Source organism: Camellia sinensis, chromosome 3 (genome assembly GCF_055761805.1).
Source record: "Camellia sinensis isolate YWXY chromosome 3, ASM5576180v1, whole genome shotgun sequence".
NCBI lineage: Eukaryota > Viridiplantae > Streptophyta > Magnoliopsida > Ericales > Theaceae > Camellia > Camellia sinensis.
In genome coordinates this window covers 35,177,392-35,193,025 of record NC_138963.1, presented here as the reverse complement: position 1 = coordinate 35,193,025, position 15,634 = coordinate 35,177,392, and positions in this window count along the sequence as shown.

Below are 15,634 nucleotides of genomic sequence, written 5' to 3'. Positions count from 1 at the left end.
GCTATGAATTTATGATTTTGATCATATGGCTGTTGCTGGAAAAATAAGAAGGGTATTTTGGTGGGATCACGTATGTTTTTCATCCAAAAATTTATTTTATTGGTCTTACGTTAGGATAATGGTATGATACACTCTAAAAAAAAAAAATGTTATTATAATATTTGTGAGTTTAATTATCACAAATATCATAATTTAAATTTATGAAAGCCATAACTAAAAAAAAGAGTTATAATCAAATACTATATAAAAGATAATCAAAAGTTTTTGAATTATAATTATAATTAATATTATAATTAACATTATAATATATATAATTAAGTCATAAATAATACTTTAATAAATCATAATTATAATTAAAATATATATAGTACACATTTCAAAAAAAATGTGTATCATAATATTAACATTCAATATAACTGTTGGAAGTACATGTTAAAAAGTGTACTTCCAACACGATTGTGTTGTTGTTATTGTCATCTTGTCTGTCTCATAACTACTTTTTGAAAAATATTACTTTCATTATTGTTATTGTTTCGAGATAAATAGGAGTGAGAGTTTGGTGGGAGCCACGTTAGTCTTCTAGTAAAAAATTTAGGTAAATTATAAAGGAGGATCTCCTCGGGCACTATTTTGAATTGGACAAAATTATTCTAATTTATAGGGTTTATTACCAGTCTTATTTTGCCGAGTATTTTATATATTTCATCTAAATAAGAAATTAGATCGATTTGATAATTATAACTAATTTAATTTAACATATTTTTTACAAAAAAAATAGACGATAAAAAAATAAATTATATTTTTTTTGATGACAAATACGATAAATTGAATTAATTATAATTATTGGATTAACTTAATTTTTTTTATAAATGAAATATACAAAATTCTTGACAAAATAAACAGTTTGGATTATCGAACTTGTGGTGAATCTCGGCCGAAACAGTTTCGTCCAGTTCAAAGCAGTGACGGGAGGGGATCTTCCATTGAGATTTGCTTAAAATATGGGTTGTCTCGTATGATTTAGAAAATTACAAACGTCTTATTGTTAGAATTTTTTATTTAACAGAATTAATAGAAAAATAAAATTTATAACTGTTCTTTTATACAATAATAAAATTACTTAAATTATTAATTAAAATAAAATTTTAATAATATTAAAAATTGTTAATTGATTTAATGATTTACTAATAACAAGAACTATTTATTATGAAATTGAAAACTTTAAGAGAAGATTTTTTAGATCATAGAAGATAATTCATATTTTAAATAAACTTCATGGAACATATTTGTAATTTACTAAAAAAATTTAGAGCAATAATATATCTCCCTAATTTTAGAAATCTAATTGAATTTTAATGATGTGACAATGAAAAAAAAGTCAAAATATCATATCAATAGGTGAGACTCACACCCTAAAACTTCTTTAAAGCTCTTATTTTAGAGCTTTCAAATATTTTTAAAAAATTTATATTAACAGTAATATGTCTAATTATTGGAAGTACTTTTAAAATGTACTTCCAACATTATCCTTGTTGTCATCGTTGTTATCGTCATCTTTTGTCTGACTGTTAACTACTTTTAAAAAGGTGCTTCCATTAATATTATTATTATTGTCATCATCATCTTTTTCTGAGCATAGCTTTGGGTTATGTTTGTTATTGTGCACTTGTATGAGATTCTTGACTTGAGCTAAAGTACGAGATTGTCAGACACATGATCATTTTGTCCGATATAAAAAAATAAGATTATTATATATAACACCATGTATGATATAGAGCGGACCCATATAATAATAATTCCCGTTGGCAACTTTGGTAAACTTGTTGTAATAATGGGTGTGGTTTATAAAATTAAAAACATTATTCCTTTATTTTATAAAACATTTTAATGTTTTTACTTAGTTAAAAATAATTTTCACTCTAGTTTCAATATAAACAAATATATATATATATATATATATATAGATAGCCTTTTTTTGCAATGCTATCTACTACTATGACTCCCTTTCTACAATGCTCTCCACCACTGCTCTTTCTCTTCATTTATTTTGTAGGCGACCCTTTTAGGTGATGGGTGGTTGTTGGAACGGAGAGGAATTAGTGTTAGGGTTTTGAAAAATGATAGAAATGAAATTTTACAATAATGTACAATAGTAATAAGAAAATTATGGAATGATGGGGGACCAAAAAAATATGGGTATTGGTAGCAGCATCCTTGTGTTAATTTACTCTTGTAATTTTTTGATAACTTAGTATCTGGCCAATGGATCGACTAATTCAGAGCATCAATCCCACCATCTACTATTGAGGGGTCCAAGAGGTCAGACTATGACAAAGCAAGGTTACTTAGCTGAATTAGGACATCTTGAGCATTGAGCAAGACTGTGAGTCAATTTAGACTCTTAGCCAAATGCGGGTTCGGATTAGGCAATCTAAATAGACAGGTTAGGTTAATGCGCATTTCACTAAATGTGGATTTATCCACTCTTAGAAAATTTGTGGACGTAGGATATGATCCCATGCAAAGCGGAATGACAATGAGGAGTGATAAGGATCTCTTGATTGCTTGTAACGACCACGTTTGGAACCTATATAAGCAAGACAAATCAATTCTAGAAGATATACAACAACTTACACTCACACTCATACTGATGCTTATTTTTATACTGACTTAGGCATTAGAGAGTTTCTTGACTTACTACAAACCGATTTTCTTTTTGAGTGTTTTTTAGGCTAACCAACCTTCGTGTTCTAAGTTACTCGATGTCGTTGCAAAGTGTGATAAGAGTTTTTCAAAACAATTGAGATTTGTGTATAAATTATTTTAGAAATTATAATAATATTAAAAATAATTAAATCAATAAAAGGTGTCTTATATTTTATATATATATATATATATATTTCTTATGTTTGAAGGACATTTGTTAATAAATTACTTTTAAAAACTTTTTATTTTTATTTTTATAATTTTATACTTATCATTAAATTATACTTATTAAATTTTGAAAAATGAGTCAGAGCTCTAATTAGAGCTACCACTAATGATGTAGCAGTGGGTTCCACCCACTACCACAGCATGTGTTGTGTCTGTTTGTTTTGTTTTGGTTTGTTTTGTTTTATTTTTTTTTACATTTTCACCTCATTAGTGATAGATTTAGAGTCACTAAATTAGTGATTTTTAGCATGATTGTTAAATTTTTTATGAAAAATATGCAGGTGAAACTTTCCAAGCTAGAGGCTTGAATGATAATTTATGTCCGTACAGTGTCCCTGCCACTAGGCTGATTGTGGCCTGCATAAAGTGTGTTGAAATTTATGCAATTAATTTTTTTTTTTTTGCGTGAGCCAAAAATGTTTTTTTCACTGTTTAAAGAGTACTTGGACAAAATAAAGAAGGCAAATATTAACACGTACTTTAATTACTCGTTTGGCATGAGGTTATGAAGTTAAAATAATTATAAAAATATAAAATAAGTTAAAAAGTTAAAGATAAAATGTCATATTTAAATTATAATTATTTTATTTTTTTCTTATAAAAGTAAAAAAAAATTAAAAAGTCTATCTCAAACGATAGCCTTAGGCTAAAATAGTCAATAAGTCAAAAAGTTAACTCACATCTCAAACAAATCATATCACTTGTTTGCAATATTGGTTGTGTAACATTCCGAATAATACCTATTACGAAAATTATACGATGATCTATTTTTGAAATACCTGAAGTTAAATTAGTTATTGTATAATATCAAATAGTTAAATTGATACTTGAAAAATTATATTTAGGCTTGGTTTGGCATAAATTAAAAAAGTTAAAAAGTCAAAAAATTACTACAAAAGTCAAAAAGTTCACACTATTTGGGAAAAACTTGTGGGGGAAACCTAGAGGTTTTAAATTATTATTTTGGAAGCTTGTGGGGAAGCCTATAAGGTAAAATATTCAACAACTCAAAAGTCAAAAAATCAACAAGGGTAGAATGGTCATTTCGATTTTTACTACAATATTTTATTACACAACTTTTTGTAAAAAGTCAAAAAGTTATTCCAAACATATATTTTTTTTTCTGTACTTTTTTAGTCAAAAAGTCAAAAAGTGCACTTATTGAATATCCCAAACCAAGCCTATATTATATGTGCTAAAATGTAATTTAATTTAAGGATAATGCACCAATAAATCTCAAATCAAAAAACTTTTGAACTATTTAGTTCTGCCTTTTATTTTATGCACTGATAAGTCCCATTTGAGTGGTAATGACGTTTTTGTTAGCGCGTGTTGTCCCAAATGTTATGGGTAAATTAGGGATTCAGTGATGTGAAAATTACGTTCGTGCCCAAAAAGCTTATTATAGTCTTTTTCTGTTTTCCCTCCATCCTGATCAAAACGAAAGAGATGGAAACATTGTGGATTTTCAATGTTAATGGGTGTAGATTACTTTGTTTGTTGTTTATTTGTTTTTGGAAACGTTATGTCATTAATTTTGACCTTTAGTTCTCTCCAAATCTTAGAAATACAAATCTCAAATTTTGTCAATACAACGATTAAAATCAAGAATTACATTATTTTGTCGTTGTGTAACAACCCTCATACTGTTTACTGATTAGGGACTGATTGATTACCGATAATCCCCGATTACTGCTAAACGAAACTGATAATGACTGATAACTGACTGATAATCGAACTGAATGAAATACTGAACTGACTGACTGAAATTGAAACTGAATTGACTGAGTATATGTTAGTTAATTGCATTCTATCTGTTTGATTGTCTGATTATCTGTTCATGTTTATATGTTTAAACTGCTAATTGAAGGCCTTATCGGCGGCCAAAGTAGAAACCGATTGATGTTCCGTGACCCTCATAATTTATGCGATTTTGTAGTATAATTATCTGAAAATTGATTAGGTATGATTAAATTAGATTAAAATAAGCTAATTAAAGAGTTTGGTTTATTTACCATATTGCCACCCTTAGTGGCACATTACCTAGTGATGCTAGAGCCTTGCATACTTGACTCAAAACATTTCCATCAGCCATTTCTCTTGAGCCTAGCCGACTATGGGAGGGAGAGAGTGAGAGAACTTGTCTTCCATCTTGGGTTTGCTTGCTAATTGAAGAATTGTTGAAGTGTTGATTGCTACTTTGAACTCCTAGACCTTGAACACAAGTCTAAGGTAGGACATTCATCTTCTTGTTGTTGTCCTAGAATCCATTCTTGCACAATTCATGCTTTAATTGTAGAGTTAAGCCATGTTTTGGTGCATACATGTTGGATTGAAGCTCATCTCTTGCATGCATGTTAGTATTGTTGCATTTTGAGGTTGATTACATGGACATTAGTACATGCATGCTCATATTGTTGTTATAGACCATGTTTTCATCTGGTTTTGAAGAAATGAGCTCATTTGATCAAGCTTTGGAGCTTTAATTTGGTTTAAAAACTCATGCATGACATGTTTGAATGTTGTTCTTGAAAATGGGTTTGAATGTGGTTTTAATTGACTCACCTTTGGGGCTTGAATTCATAAATTGAGCTTTGAAACTTGTTATACATTGAATTTAGTGATGTTTTCCAGAATTTGGGCCCAAGAGGTCGAGTTTGGAGTGGTAGAATGCTTGGTTTGAGCTTGGGAGGCAGATCTGGAAATTCCAGATTTGGATTCCTCGCTCGAGCGAAGGGTTCCCCGCTCGAGCGAGCACCTTTGTCCAGGGCTCCGCTCGAGCGACCATCGCGCGTAAAATCTCAGCATCCAGTACTTTTACTGTTTTGCAGACCGCTCGAGCGAAGGATTCCTCGCTCGAGCGAATCCTTTGATTTTGGATTTACGCTCGAGCGGAGAAAGTCTCGCTCGAGCGAAGCCCCTATTTTCAGCAAAGTTTGCGAAATGTTTTCTAAGTGTATCTTTGCATCCTCATCCCATCCTAGGCATTCTTAGGCCTAGTTTAAGACATTTAGATGAGGATATCGTTGTAGAACACACCAAGGCAAATTAGGGATTAAGTTATGACATTTCCCAACTGTGTAGCTTAGTGTGTGTTCAATCTGTTAACTGTGTAGGGTTGGCAACTGGGGAGACACGCTCTAGCATACTGTAGCCCAGAACTCTGTGAGTAATAATTGTGTAAAGATATGTTCAACTGATATCTTTTGAATACTGAACTGAACTGTTTTACTGAACTGGTATTACTGAATGAATGTATGTCTTTTATTTCTGAACTGTACTGTGGCATCCTTAGTACCTACTGTCTACTGTTACTGTTACTGTTACAGAGATCTCTGTCGGTTCCCTCGTGGAACCACTACTGTTTACTGACTGATGGCCATCATTACTGTTCGGTCTTTTAAGACCTACTGTTACTGTTATGCTAATGGATGTACCACATATGACTGTTTACTGTACTGAACAACTGAAATACTGATTGAATTGAACTGTTTTCATTACTGTAAGGACATTCATTCTAAACCCCTTTACGCTTTATGTTATTCACTGGGTTTTAGCTCACTGCTCATATATATATGTAGGTGTACAGGCACCAGACCACAGCTAGAGGCGTCAGGGTTACTCCAGTTTTGTCAAGCCAGCCTTTGTGCCTCACTGCGAGGTTCCGAGTTGCCATGCTATGGCTTGGGAGTGTTTTGTTTGTTTTTTTCCCCCCTCTGTACTGTTTTACTGTTCTGTATAGACCGAGTGTTACTGTACTGCTACCTAGGGTCGAGTCCCTAGTCTGAATGATTGTAAATATTGTGTATACTGTTCTGTACTGTTTATGTATAAATGTATGAAAAGCCTTTTTGCATACAGACTGTCACAGCTCAATGGACACTATTTATTTACTGTATTGGCTTCCGCCAGGTCCTGTACTCTGTTTTACTGTATTACTGTCCTGCAGGCCTTCGGTAATCTCGGATTACTGGCCGGTTACGGTGCTAAACCCATAGGGCCGGGTTTGGGTCGTGACACGTTGCCTTGACGTTATCGACGTATAACCGGCGTGTGTACACTACTCATTGCGTCGTTGGCAGTGATTGTGTTAATGAGCAATGGCGTCAGGTATATGTTTCGATGTTGTTATTTTACTTCTTTGATAAATATTACGATTGTGTTGTCGATATCGTTGTTTATTTTTATATGTAATGTTGGATTGGTAATGTTATAGGTTTGAATCGTATTACTGTTGTATATGAATAGTAATGTGGGTTTGGAGTACATTGAGGTTTTGATGGTTTAAAATTATTATCATCATTGTATTTTACCAAATAAGTAATTATAATAATTTTTTGGGATGTTACAGGTTGGCTTGGTTTTTTAGCTAAAATAGTCATAAAAAGACAAGTTAAAAAATTAAGAAGATAAAATGTCATATTTAAATTATAATAATTTTATATTTTCTCACAGAAATTAAAAAGCCCTAAATGAGACTTTTTAGTTCCAGACTAAAATAACTAAAAAATCAAAAAATTAAAAAGTTAATCCACGTTTCAAACGAAGCCTATTGGGTATTGTTTAATATTGAAAAGTGTATAAAAAGTTTTTTGAAAAAATATAAAAATATTTAAAAGTGTATTGATTTTAATAAAAATATAATATGTTCTACCAATATTTTGTCTATTACTCGTATTTTAGGAACATTTATTAGCAAGACTCGATAAAGAATTTGATTTGTTCAAAAGGATAGGTCAATTAAGGGGTTAGTTTTTTTGGTTAGAATTCTTACATTTCTAGTTATGATTTAAATTTTTTCAACATTGGCTTTTATTCTTTGTATATTTATTAAAGTATTTATTGTTGATTAGTATGACATTAATTCATTGAGTTTAGAGTCCTAAATTGAATTGAATTGAATTGAGTCCTAAGTTGTTCAAATTTAATTTGAAAATTTAACGAGTTTCAAATTGTATTTCATTTTGACTAATTTATATAATAAAAGTTACGGTGATACTACATATACCAATTAGTATACTAACTAGTATACTAATATTAATTATGATATTATTACTAATTCCGTTCATTAATCACATTACAAATTTCAAAAACCTCTTAAATTATGTCACATCATCAATTGGTGTATTAATTAGTATATTAATTGGTACATATAACATTATTCTAAAAGTTAATATTAAACGAGTTTTTAATGAGTCAAACAAGTGTTGAGTTTGAATAATTGGATTTTTTATAATGTAAGTTGAGTAATAATTTATTTAAATTTAATTTAAAATTTTAACAAGTGAAAATTTTATTTAAATTTAATTTATTTACCTAATGAGTTAATCTTAACTAAATTATTAACCAGTCAAACACACACGTGTGTGAAGTTAACTGGATTGGTTGAAAAGACTGAAAGCTACCTGAAGAAATACTCACGTGGGGCTTATTTTGAAATAATGTTAAGATTCATAAAAAGAAATATGAAGAAAATTTTTATAAAATTTTAAGAAATAATCTAATGTGGTAGGTAATAAAATAACAAAAATGCTTATCTTAATATAAATATGTTTTAATTTTGAAATTTTTATTTGTAAATAGTATAAATTTAATTTTATTTTATAATGCTCTATGATTGATAAGTTGTAATTTAATATATGTAATTGTATAATATATATTACAAACTAATTTAAGAGTAAAAAATATTTTATAATTTTTTTTAATATTTCTCTTATAAAACGTAATGTTAATTTAGGCATATTTTAAAAAGTGAATTAAAAAACACTTTCTAATTTTTAACTTATTTTCTTCTCTTACAAAAAAATTTTAAAAAATCAAAAAATAACTTTTAACTATATTTTCAAAACACTCATTAACCATGAAAAGTACTCATGTGGGGTCTAATTGAGTTGTGTTAGTCAAATTTTTGAAAGGATATGGGATGAGACGGGGTATGAATTTCACAAAATCATTAACTGAATCGAAGTAATGATGATTTAAAAGTGGCAAGCAGTAGGACGGTTTGAGATGTACTATATAAGTATATTTTTAAATTTTTTAGTTAAAAAAATAAAGAAAAAAATGTATGTTTAGAATAATTTTTTAACTTTTTATAAAAAGATGTGTAATAAAATATTATTGTAAAATCAAAATAACTATTCTATCTTTGTTGACTTTTTGTTTTTTAACTTTTTGACTTTTGAATAGTTAAATTTAAAGGGTAAAATAATAATTTTGCCCTCTAGACTTTTTCCAAATAGTATAGACTTTTTGACTTTTGTAGGTTGTCCCACGTATATTTAGATTTTGCTTTTTTTAAATTGTTATATCAATTTAAGAAAATGTTTAGATTTGATAAACTTATTTTTTGACCGATTTTAATGATTTAAATCGTTCATTTTTAAGATTAGTTGAGTAGAATATTTATATAAAAAATTAAGAAGATTAGATATCAGTAACTACATGTTTGAATCATATTTATTTTTAAAAAGTAGACAAAAAATATAATTTTAAGAATAGTCATCTATTTTTTATAACTCAAATTTGATTTGAACATATAGTTATTGATATTCAATTATCTTAATTTTTTATATGAATATTTTACTTAACGAGTCTTAAAAAAGGAACAATTTGAACTATCGAAGTTGGTCCCAAAATGGACTTATTAAATCTAAACGCTCTCAAGTTGATATGGTCAATATGAGAGAAACCCAACTCGTTACATTTCTTCCTTTATCTTTAAGTTATTAATTAGGAATTTGGGTTATAAGTTGAATTTAAAATTTGGGGCATTTAATACAAGTCCCATTTTGTGAACTTATACTCCATTAAGTCATAAATAAAATCATTTGCTCCTTCAAGTCCCATTAATTTTTAATAGTCCAATTTATCCTTCCAAGACCTCTTCATAGCTGCCAAACATCATTACCTTCATTCTCTCTCTCTTCACTTCACATAGCTTTCCCACAGTCACTGGCTTCTTCGTCTTATCGACCGAAGACGGACTTCCTTCGCTCCTCTTCGAACTAGATTGGATCCCTAGCGCCTTTTTCATCTTGCTAGCCGCAGTGGAAGTGAGAGATCAATGCATTGACGGCGAGCTTGACGAAAGGGACGGTGATCGGTCGGAGCTGGAGGAATTGCTGGAAATGTAAGTGAGGGACTTGCCAGAGGAGGTCTGGCAAGCGGTGACGAAGACGACGGAGCAATAATGCTAGGGTTTTGAAAATCTTCGATTTCGGCCTCTCCGGCGTACCGGAAAACCAACTCCGTCGAGAGATGCTCCACACAGTTTTTGAAACTTCAGCGTACACCTCGTAGAAAGTCTTCATTGATTTTGATTATCTTCATTGAAATTTCAGTGTGTATGTGAAATTTCACAGGGACAGGTGTGTTTGGTGTGGGGGGTATGGAAAAATGGCGGGAATTGAATTCCTGCTTTGCTAGACAGAGAGAGAGCTGTCATTTGCTTGTGGGCCTTTCGATTTACGAAGTTGTGTCATCGAATTTGCATTTACTTCAAATTTTGGTAGTAGAAACTTTTTTCTATTTTTTTATTTTTTATTTTTAAGTAGGTAATACCGGATAGTTTCATAAATTTTGTTGTAGATTATCAAATTTTATTGAATTTGCAATTTTTTTTTGAAATTGAGAATATTCTCAGTTTATAATATTCTCAATTTTAATCATGAAAAAAAACTCAATTCAGCAATCTAATGTGTCAGGTTCGCAGAATTATCTTTCTTTTTAATCCCATACTTTTCTCAGAAGCCAAACATAAATTTTTTAGTTTTGATAATTATATACTGAAATCATTTTATGTTTTGAAAATTGAGAACATTCTCAGTTTTGAGAACATTCTCAGTTTTGGAATTAAAGGGCAAAACGTCTTTTTACCTATAAATGAGACTTATTGGTTCAAAAACTTTTTGATAAGACCTAAACTACTACCGAATATGTAGACAGGACTTTTTGATAATTAACTCTTAAATTTTTTGGAATAATAATTTCAAACCCTATTATTTTGGGGTTGAATGGACAAAATAAGTTAATAAAAGTATATTATTCTTACTTATTTGTTCCCATCACTAATATATTCACTTATCATTTATTTGTCTACTTATTTGTCTATGTCATCTCCTATTTATCTACATGTTATTTATTTATTCATTTAATTTGTCTATTTGATATCACTACCATCATCAGTCGCTGCCGCATTTACCTCAAATGAAATTTTCAACTATTTTTCTGGCAATTATTTTGACATTGAAAACTTTTAAAATTCATGTTTTGTTTTTCGACAAAAGTGGTGTGAAACCAAAATTATTTATTATTCATTCAAACAAAAATGAAAGAAATTACAATTATTTTTTCTACTATTTTTTCCACTTAAAAGTAGAAAACATAAATATTTTATTTATTTTCTGATCTCACCATCCAAACTATATAAGTAAAATAATTAATTAGAGGTGGCTATGCAAAATTATTTTTATTGTGTGGATTTCACTTTTTTTGTGTTTGGTTCATATAGATACACTTATATATATATATTGGGAAACCTCAAATCTCATTTTTTGAAGTGAAAATTTGTTCCTTGTGCACTATAATTTTAAACTGTGTAAAAAGTGAATGTAACGATTATACCATATTATTAACCAAAATGTAAGAGTGTAAAAATGGCCTGCGGCTCGTGAGTGGCTCAAAACTCGTCTACGCCGATTAGGCACTGGCTCGAGCCCAATCCGGGACCCTGGGCCTAGGTTATCATTTTGAAACCTGGTTCGTTCAAGGCCCACTTAAAGCCCGGCTCGAGACTCGGTGTCATTTTTGGTGAAAAAAATAGAAAAAATAATTTAAAAAAATGTTCAAGCTTGGTCAAAGCTCGAGCCCAAGGCCTGAATACCCTTGGGCCTGGGCCTAATTTTCTGACCCGTGATCTAAGTCGGTCCGGTCCGAATTTTGGTGGGAGCCTACGAAGCTCTACATGGGCCGGGCCGGGCCAAGCCAGGCCAAATTTATATCCCTAACCAAATGTAATATCATCCTTCAATAATAATATGCATAAGGTGATAAGTTTTACTACTAAATGTTTTATAATAAAATATGTAGTAAAATAAGAGTTAATTACATTAAAATCTCTTCAATTGAGTAAATATCACTTTACTTTCATTATTTGTTAATTTGAATGTATTGATTTCTTTAATTATGAAAATTGTAGAGATACATATATGTGTGGGTGATTTTCCGACCACACTGCCCGCTTAGTAACTAGCTGGAGAGCACTGGGAGAATAGATGTCACCTGATTGACCTGCAACAGTAATATAAGAATCCCGCGGTGGTTTCGACCACCCGGGGGCACTCCGACGATCAAGTCAGTATATCTCTTAAAGATAAATCAAGTACTAAACTCACAAGCTTGAGTATCAAAAGCATACCTTAGACCCATGGGGGTGCCTCTCTTTGATAGCCAATACAATCCTAGTCCCTATAGGAGCCTGGCTCTAATGGATTTAGGATTACTGCTAATCTGGGACTCACAGTGGGATTAGGATAAACTCTTTAAGAGTCTTATCTTTACCCAAACTGAAGTCTTCTCCCAATCTAGGACTCTTGTCCCTTATCCGCTTATCTCGGATTCCGATATCTTCGAAGGCAACCTCGGCCTAGCCGAGATGATCTCGGCACAACGACCAAGACACGTGTCACCTCGGCTGACACGTCGGCGTCACCTTGCCACGTGTTGGTACTCAAAAAATATATCCCCACAACTGCCCCCTAGGTTCTATTACCTCGGCATTCTGAGGTGATGGAACCTACACTGTTCGTTCATCTGTGCCCTTCTGTCTGAGATCAAACTCGCCGACCTCAAAGTTCTCTGGACTTTACTGTCCACTGGTGTCAAGAATCAAGTTTCATGCTTTCCAAGCTGCTTGAAATCGCACCTCCTAGCCGAGGTTCTGGTCCCATTAATTCGTAAACTCCAAGAGCTTTGCAACTGCTCCACTCACACTCTCTGGTGAGTTCCCGATTTTCAGTCATCTATTTGACTCCGGCGATTTTCATATCGGCGTTCATTTGGTGGGTTCATAAATTCTTACTTTTTATTAAGCTCAATCTTTCAAAACCCTTCTGATTACTTTGAATCTGTTTATTTGCCATCTGTTGCCTTCTGTTCTCGTCTGTCTTCAAGTTTTTGATTTCTTATTGCTAAAAATGCCTGGAACTGTTCTTGTCATATCCGCTTTCTATTGCTAGCATCATGTTTGGTTCATTACTTCTTTGTTCTTCACATACTTACTTAGTGCCTGTGTACTTGGCTTTATTCTTTGAATTTTGTCATCTTCTTGACTTCTGTTTTTTCTCTTTTCGTTTTTCTTGTTGTATTTCCAGATTCTTGCCTTAGTCCCTAGTTCTTAGAGTCTTCATCTTTGTACTTTTGTTTTCTTTGCATATGTCACCTTTTTTTGCTTCTGAAAAATGTCTGTTGTTGGCCGATGTTAACATCCCTTGCTCCTTGATTATCATTCCTTTTTCCACTGTATTTGATAGCCATGTCGGGTAATTGACTTCTCGGATTTCCTTGAGCTCCAGAAGTCTGTCTACTTCATCCTCTACTGCTTCGGCGTGCATCAACGTTGGCCCTCTTGCTCGTTGGATTACAGGTTTGGCCGACCTGTCGACGTTCAATTTGTGGCATGTGATCTCGGGGTCAATGCCAGGCATTTCATAAGGTGTCCAAGCAAATACCTCAATGTTTGCTCTCAAACAAGCTTCCAATTCTCTTTCTTCTTCTTCGGCTAAGCTTGAGAAGAAAGAAGCGTTCTTCATCCCCTTCTTAGACGAGGATTTTATTCATTGCCTCTTCACTCTTCTCGGCTGGCTCCTTGCCGACATCATCTAGGACCTCTATGTCCTCGTTTTCAATCTCTGCCTTCTCTGGTTCTCGAATGCTGCAGGTGGATTTCATTGCTGCCATGGAACAATTCTCCGCCTGCAGTTGATCCCCTCTGACTTCTTCAATCCCATGTTCTGTTGGGAACCGCAGTAATTGATGCAATGTTGAGGGAACTGCCCCCATTGTATGCAACCATGGCCTTCCTAAGATGATATTGTATGGCGAGGGCGTGTCAATCACCATGAATTCTGTCTTGATCTTCTTCTAACTGCTCTTGCATGATTCTATACTTAGAATATTTTGCATGTCTTTTATACTTTGCCTCCTTTGTGCGATCTTCTTGGGGTTACATACATCGGGTATAATAGCTACAAAACTTTTACTTCGGTAAGATACTGACCTGCAAATTTTTCATAAATTTTAACAAGTGTGAAATATATACTACTCAATGTTAACTTTGCAAACTTTTTCTCAAGTTTCAACAAATGTTTAAACGGTGATCTTGGTCTAGCCTACTTGTAAATTGCTACAAATTTCAACAAGGATTAACATATACTGTAACAGGGATCAACAAGGATTAACATAACAAGTGTTAAACAATAAGCTATTTGTAAATTGTTACGAATTTCAACAAGTGTTTAAACAACATACTTAGCTTTTTCCTTAACCTGTAAATTGCTGCAAATTTCAACAGATGATCATATGTCGGCTTAACGTTATCTTGTAAATTGCTACAAATTTCAACAAGTGTTATGCATCTTCTTTGGTTTAACCAACCTGTAGATTGCTACAAGTGTTTAGCAATAACCTCGGCTTTGCTTCAACTCGTAAATTGCTACGAATTTAAACAAGCGAAGAGAAACAGTAATCTTGGCTTAACTTTAACTTGTAAATTGCTATAAATTTCAACAAGTGAAGATAAGGAACCATCTCAGCTTAACTTCAACTTGTAAATTGAATTTCAACAAGTGAAGGTAAGGAACCATCTCAGCTTAACTTCAACTTGTAAATTGAATTTCAACAAGTGAAGGTAAGGAACCATCTCAGCTTAACTTTAACTTGTAAATTGCTACAAATTTCAACAAGTGAAGATAAGGAACCATCTCAGCTTAACTTAAACTTGTAAATTGCTACAAATTTCAATAAGTGAAGGTAAGGAACCATCTCAGCTTAACTTCAACTTGTAAATTGCTACAAATTTCAACAAGTGAAGATAAGGAACCATCTCAGATTAACTTCAACTTGTAAATTGCTACAAATTTTAACAAGTGAAGATAAGGAACCATCTCAGCTTATTTTCAACTAAGCATCATCTCGGCTTAACTTCGGTTAAGCATCGTCTTGGTTTCACTTCGGTTAAACATCATCTGGGCTTAACTTCGGTTAAGCATCATCTCGGCTTAACTTCGATTAAGCATCGTCTCGGTTTAACTTCGGTTAAACATTTTCTGGGCTTAACTTCGGTTAAGCATTATTTCGGCTTAACTTTGGTTAAGTATCATCTCGGCTTAACTTCGGTTAAGCATTATATTGGTTTAACCAACTTGTAAATTGCTACAAATTTCAACAAGTGGTAAACGCATTCTTCTTCTCTCTGCCCCCCCAGTGTGAACTTAAAATCCACTTGGGTTCTCATCATACATGTAGCTTCGACCTTGTCGCCGAGGTTTAATTCAAGCCGAGGTTGTCGACTCTCTATTGATCTTACTTGGCTCCAACCTGAGTTTGATTTTCGGCCTCGCATCGGCGAGCCGTTTCTCTTTTCTTGTTCCGACGCCTTTTGTTCCCGATATGTCCTCCTCGGCCCTAGTATACTTCTCAA